Source organism: Aegilops tauschii, chromosome 2 (genome assembly GCF_002575655.3).
Source record: "Aegilops tauschii subsp. strangulata cultivar AL8/78 chromosome 2, Aet v6.0, whole genome shotgun sequence".
NCBI lineage: Eukaryota > Viridiplantae > Streptophyta > Magnoliopsida > Poales > Poaceae > Aegilops > Aegilops tauschii.
The window spans coordinates 180,015,484-180,022,634 of record NC_053036.3 but is presented as its reverse complement, the minus strand read 5'-3'; the positions used below and the strand labels follow the sequence as shown (position 1 = coordinate 180,022,634).

At 44.0% G+C, this 7,151-nt stretch overlaps 1 long non-coding RNA gene across 1 annotated transcript; it reads right to left on the bottom strand.

The window, feature by feature from the left end:
• Window positions 1-2,012: 2,012 nt before the first annotated feature.
• On the bottom strand, window positions 2,013-5,063 carry LOC141041597 (uncharacterized). Its single transcript, XR_012202227.1, has 2 exons — window positions 3,558-5,063; window positions 2,013-2,413 (listed from the first exon to the last, which is right to left on the bottom strand). It is a non-coding gene; the product is annotated as an uncharacterized lncRNA (long non-coding RNA).
• Window positions 5,064-7,151: the final 2,088 nt, after the last annotated feature.

Sequence of the window (7,151 nt, the reverse complement as noted above, 5' to 3'; positions counted from 1 at the left end):
AGATCAAAGTCACTATCATCATCCTCATCATAGTATCCATGTTCAACATCTTCATGTGGTGGATCAAATCCTAGAGAGGGTGATTCGTTAGAGTGAGTTTGGCAATGATCTTCTTTATGAATTTTAATAGCTTCGGAAATAATATCACTAATAATTCCAACATCTCCTTTGGCACGCATAAGGTTTGTAAGCTCAAATAGACAATTACCAAACATGGGATCATTGGAATTCATCTTACTCAAGGCAATATACTTATGGAGAATTTCATCTAGATTTTTCAAGGAATAATTTGGAAAACGTTCCTCAAGAAATTTCCAGATAGTGTAGGCACACTCAAGAGTAGGCAAACTTCCAATCAAGTTTCTAGGCAAGGCTCTAGTGATAAGATTAACAGTTCTAAGATTGCGGATCATGTCAATTGACTCATCAAGGGTAGGATGCATAGGATCAACATGAGGTGCACAAGGGCTAGCAATGTACTTGTTCAAATGATATTCATTGAAAATCATAAGCATCTCATTTTCCACTCATGAAAGTACTCTCCATCAAGTATAGGCTCTCTATGTCTAAGACTCCCCAAAGTAGACTCATCCATCTTCCTCCAATGGTGTTTAAACCAAAGAAATGGAGACCAAAGCTCTGATACCAATTGAAAGGATCGAGAAGAGGTGTCTAGAAGGGGGGGTGATTAGACACTAAGCAAGAAAAGTTGCAGTTTTTAATTTCTTTAAGTTTAAATGGGGTTTTGGCACAAGTTTAACAATCACAATACTTATCAAGCAAGCATGCAAAGAGTATATGAGCAGCGGAAAGTAAAGCATGCAATTTGCAAGAATGTAAAGGGATGGGATTGGAGTGTGCAAACACAATTGGAGACACGGATGTTTTTGTCGTGGTTCCGATAGGTGGTGCTATCGTACATCCACGTTGATGGAGACTTCAACCCACGAGGGTAACGGCTGCGCGAGTTCACGAAGGGCTCCACCCACGAAGGGTCCACGAATAAGCAACCTTGTCTATCCCACCATGGCCGTTGCCCACGAATGACTTGCCTCACAAGGGTAGATCTTCACGAAGTAGGCGATCTCCTTGCCCTTACAAACTCCTTAATTCAACTCCACAATCTTGTCGGAGGCTCCCAAGTGATACCTAGCCAATCTAGGAGACACCACTCTCCAAGAAGTAACAAATGGTGTGTTGATGATGAACTCCTTGCTCTTGTGCTTCAAATGATAGTCTCCCCAACACTCAACTCTCTCTCACAGGATTTGGATTTGGTGGAAAGAAGGTTTGAGTGGAAAGCAACTTGGGGAAGGCTAGAGATCAAGATTTATGTGGTAGGAATGGAAGATCTTGACCTCAACACAAGTGTAGGTGGTTCTCTCTCAGAAAATATATGTTGCAAGTGTAGACATGTTCTGATGGCTCTCTCCACGAATGAAGAGTGGGTGGAGGGGTATATATAGCCTCCACACAAAATCTAACCATTACACACAACTTACCAATCTCGGTGGGACCGAATCGCCAAACTCGGTCGGACCGATTTAGCAAATCATGTGGCCGTTAGGATTTTCGGTGGGCCCGACATGCAACTCAGTGGGACCGATATGGTTAGGGTTAGGGCATAACGTAATCTCGGTAAGACCGATTACACAAACTCGGTGAGACCGATTTTGGTAATGGACACACAGAGGGTTGGTCAGGCAAACTCGGTGGGACCGATTCGCTCATCTCGGTTAGACCGAAATGTTACGAAGAGGAACAGAGAGTTTGCATTGTAATCTCGGTAGGACCGATTACACAAACTCGGTGTGACCGATTTTGGTAATGGATACATACAGAGAGATTACAATCCCATCTCGGTGAGACCGAGATCCCTATCGGTGAGACCGACTTGATTAGGGCTTGTGGCAGTGGCTATGACATCTAAACTCGGTGGCGCCGGATAGAAACAATTAGTGGGGCCGAGTTGGACTTTTGGTTTAGGTCATATGTGGATGTGAGAAGGTAGCTGAGGGCTTTGGAGCATATCACTAAGCACTGTGAGCAAGCAAGCCATTAAGCAACACCTCATCCCCTCTTGATAGTATTGGCTTTTCCTATAGACTCAATGTGATCTTGGATCACTAAAATAGAAAATGTAGAGTCTTGTGCTTTGAGCTTGAGCCAATCCTTTGTCCTTAGCATCTTGAAGGGGTTCCACATCCTCTAGTCCATGCCACTTCATTGTTGAACTTACCTGAAACATACTAGGTAAAAGTGTTAGTCCAACAAGAGATATGTTGACATTAATTACCAAAATCACCCAGGGAGCACTTGTGCTTTTAGTTTTGCTTGCCTGGAAGCTCTACAGACAGATGTGGACCCTCGATGATGAAGTAGTCGATCACCAGATTAACAGCGGTCTGGGGGTCTATCGGAAAAGAAGTAATAGAGGGGGAACACAATAAATAACAGAGCAATCAAAGGCACCGCAAAGCATGATATGGCAAAACGCTGTGCTAGGGGTGACCTAATGCAGTACCACGTGTTACAGACGGAGCAAGAAAATATCCGGGAATATTTTCCTGGCTCCAAGCAATTATCGGACAGATGATCTAGAGGGGAAGGTTCCATGTTTGCAGTGTGGGAGGTATGTGACAGGTATGTGGATGTTATATTAGGATTCGTCTTATTTTTCTAATCATTTTTCATATATAAACTATTTTCATCCGACTTACGATTTATTTTCTATTAATTTTCAAAGTTTTAATGTTTTCCTAGAATTTCTGAAATATGTTTAGAACGAAATATGCACAGTAAAAACATTTGTCACGTAATAGTGGGCTAGCCACTGAGGCTGACAATGGGCCTGGGCTTCCTGGTCAACAAGTCAACTGGTCAAGGATGACATGTCAACCAGGTCAAAGTGGACCCACGTGTCAGTGGCTGGACTAACCCAGTCAATAGTTTGACTGGTCATACTGGACAGGGGACCCACATGTCATAGATTCAGTGTCTAACAGAGTTTATTGACTAATTTAATTAACTAAATTAACAAGTAGGACCCATTGTCATAGACTAATTAGTGTGTGGGGGGGGGGGGGGGGGGGGGGGCACAGAACCCAGGCACGGGTAACCGATGAATGGGAGGGCTGGCGCGCGTGGCGTTGGGGGCTACAGGCGCGGCCAGGGCGCGACCGGCAAGCGGGCTGCATGGGCACGAGGCTGCTCCGCGGCGGTGAGTTGGGAGCGGGGTGGGGGCGGGCTTGGTGGCGCGGTCGCATGGGGCGGCTGGGGCAAGCCACACACGGCGGCGGCGGCCGGAGTGTAGCAGTAGGCGAGCAGCGGCGTGAGGGGAGCGCGGCGGATCGTGGCTAGCGAGGATGGAGCGGGGCAGCAAGGACGGGCGCGGGCGTGGAAGGGCGGCGGCAGGCAGGTGCACGCAGGAGCGCGACCACGGGCGCGTGCGGACGCGGCTGGAGGCGCGGCAGGGCACGCGTAGGTGGAGCGGGCTAAGGCCATGGCGGAACGGCGGCAGAACAGAGGGTGGAGAGGGGAACTAAAGGGAGACTCACCTGGAGGCACAAGAAGGCCCGATGATGGCTTTGTAGCGCAGTGAGACGACAGATCGAGGCAGAAATTGGCAACGACAGAAGGAAGAAGACGAGCTCGATCCCATCGTTCGGTGGTGCCCTGGCTCGATCTGGACCTTGTAGATGATGTGGAAGACGATGGGGAAGCCGGGGGACACACTAACTTGGCGCGGGGACGACGACGAGCGCGGTCACCGCATGAGCTTCGAGCTTGTTTCCGCCGAGGAGGGGGTGTGATGGGGAACGGGAGGGAATCGGATGACCACGAGCTAGTGTTTCCGAGGGACTTATTTGTTGGTCCAGAGGGGTTGCATGGAGGCCATCCATGGCCAAGGCGCCATGGATGCGTGACACGCACGCCCTCTGTCTCCTGTAGCGGGAGGTGGAGGAAGACCCATTTGTGCTGGGCCAAAAGCACTGTGGCCACAAAAGGCCGAGTTGCACAGTAGTTAGGTAGGCCTTTTTCTATTTTCTTTTTATTTATTTATGTTAGCTACTGTTTTGTATTAGCTGGGTGACAAAATGAATTTAGTCGAATGTGAAACTTTTCACAAAAATCCAGGTCAATATTATTGAGCCACACACACAAGTCTCTAGAATATTTGGAAAAGGATAATTAATTTTTAGAATTCAAATGGCCAAGTTATGTGTTGTTGGAACACTTATTAATTTCCTAGTAATTTATTCATGAGTCAAATGAAGTTGGTTTCAACATGAAAATTAGTTAGTGAATATTTGCAATATTATCAACACTTTTGTATATTTAATTGATGAAGTTTTATTTTTACCCAACAATTGAATTTTGAATTGGGATGGGTTTTGGATCTTAATGACTATTAGTAAGTTAATGATGATGACTTGGCATAATTAGAGGAAGGTCGCTGTAGCTTGATTACTGGGGTGTTACAAATCTCCCACACTACAAGAAATCTCGTCCCGGGATTTTAAGGGGTGGAGTAAGGGGGAAAGTTCTGGTTACAAAGGTCAAACAGATCTGCTCGTTCTTGGCAGCTCTTCTCGAAGAAGTTGATCCCTTTCATTGATGTCTTCATTTCTCTGCATCAATGCCTCATGATGAAGTTGTCGTTCTTCCTTTCGGATCTTCACCATACTTACGAAAAGGATAAGGGTAGCTTCGTAAGAACGGACCTCTACAAGGTTGCTTATCTGGTAGATAACATCAGGGTAGGTGGCGGAAAGTAACTCTCGAATTGAAACTTAAGAAAATACTGAGAGCAAAGTAAGAAGGTACCATGAGAATTTTAGAACAGGCAGGCAATCGTTCGACGCCTAATCAGAAGGTGAAAGGGGTTCAGAGCAACGAAATAAATATTGCATTTGAAACTAGAGTAGATTATCTCTAGGAAGGTGGCTCGTGATCTACATACGAAGCCAAGCTTGAGGAATAACTTTGGAAAAAGGATTGTACAGGAGGGTCAGGTTTCAATCCTGTGTAACTGTGGGTTATGGGCCCACCATGTGGGTTAAAAGTAGGAGGGGCGCTGACATCTTGCAATTAAACATTGGCCAACTTGGGCTAGGCCAAAAGCACTGTGGCCACCAAAGGACCAGTTGCACAGTACTTAGGTAGGCCTTTTTCTATTTTCTATTATGTATTTAAGTTAGCTACTGTTTTGTATTTATTTGAGTGACAAAATGAATTTAGTCGAATGTGAAACTTTGCACAAAATCCAGGTCAATATTATTGAGCCACACACCAAGTCTCTAGAATATTTGGAAAAGGATAACTATTTTTTTAGAATTCAAAATGCCCAAGTTATGTGTAGTTGGACCACTTATTAATTTCCTAGACATTTTTTCATGAGTCAAATGAAGTTGGCTTCAACATGACAATTAGTTGTGAATATTTGCAATATTATGAGCACTTTTGTTTATTTAATTAAAGAAATTTTAATTTAACCCACCAATTGAATTTTGAATTGGAATGGATTTTGGATTTTTATCACTATTAGTAAGTGATAACCCACAAGTATAGGGGATCGCAACAGTTTTCGAGGGTAGAGTATTCAACCCAAATTTATTGATTCGACACAAGGGGAGCCAAAGAATATTCACGAGTATTAGCAGCTGAGTTGTCAATTCAACCACACCTGAAAGACTTAATATCTACAGCAAAGTATTTAGTAGCAAAGTAGTATGGGAGTAACGGTAACAGTGGCAAAAGTAACAGTAGCAGTTTTGTAGTGATTGTAATAACAGTAGCAACAGTAAAGTAACTTAGCAAAGATCAATATGTGAAAAGATCGTAGGCATTGGATCAGCAATGATAATTTTGTCGGATAATATTCCTCATGTAGCAGTTATAACCTAGGGTGACAGAGAAATAGCTCCAATTCATCAATATAATGTAGGCATGTATTCCGTGTATAGTCAGACATGCTTATGGAAAAGAACTTGCATGACATCTTTTGTCCTACCCTCCTGTGGCAGTGGGGTCCTAATGGAAACCCAGGGATATTAAGGACTCCTTTTAATAGAGAACCAGACCAAAGCATTAGCACTTAGTGAATATATGAACTCCTTAAACTACGTAATCACCAGAAAGAATCCCAATTATTGTCACCTTGGGGTATGCGGATCATAACTCGTAATAGGTGTCTACAACTTGCAAGATAGGATCAAGAACTCACATATATTCATGAAAACATAATAGGTTCAGATATGAAATCATGGCACTCAGGCCCTAATGACAAGCATTAAGCATAGCAAAGTCATTGAAACATCAATCTTAGAACATAGTGGATACTAGGGATCAAACCCAAACGATACTAACTCAATTACATGATAAATCTCATCCAACCCATCACCGTCCAGTAGGCCTACGATGGAATTGCTCACTCCTGGTGGTGAGCATCATGAAATTGGTGATGGAGAAAGGTTGGTGATGATGATGGCGGCGAATCCCCCTCTCCGGAGCACCGAAAGGACTCCAGATCAGCCCTCCCAATGAAGAACATGCGGTGGCGGCGGCTCTATATCGTAAAACACAATGATTCCTTCTCTCTAAATTTTCACTCCCCGAATAGGGTTATATAGAATTGGAGTTGAGGTCAGAGGAGGTCCAAGGGCCACAAGCCCTCTATGCATGCCCCCCCCGGGGGGGGGGGGGGGCAGGCCTGTGGCCTCTGGGTGGATCCCCTCTAGTCAATTCTTGCGCCTGTATTTTTTATATATTCCGCAAAAATTCTTCGTAAAGTTTGAGGTCAATCCGGGAACTTTGGTTTCTGCACAAAAATAGCACCATGGCAATTCTGCTGAAAACAACGCAAGTCCGGGTTAGTTCCATTCAAATCATGCAAATTAGAGTCCAAAACAAGGTCAAAAGAGTTTGGAAAAGTAGATACGATGAAGACGTATCAACTCCCCCAAGCTTAACCCATTGCTTGTCCTGAAGGAATTTAGTTGACATACTGAAAGTTACAAAGAAAAACTTTTACAAACTTTGTTTGATCATGTTGTTGCAAATATGTCTAGCCAATATTCAGCTTTTCGGCAAAGATTATGAATAAACCATATTCACAATAACATTTAGGTCTCACATTTACTCATATCAAT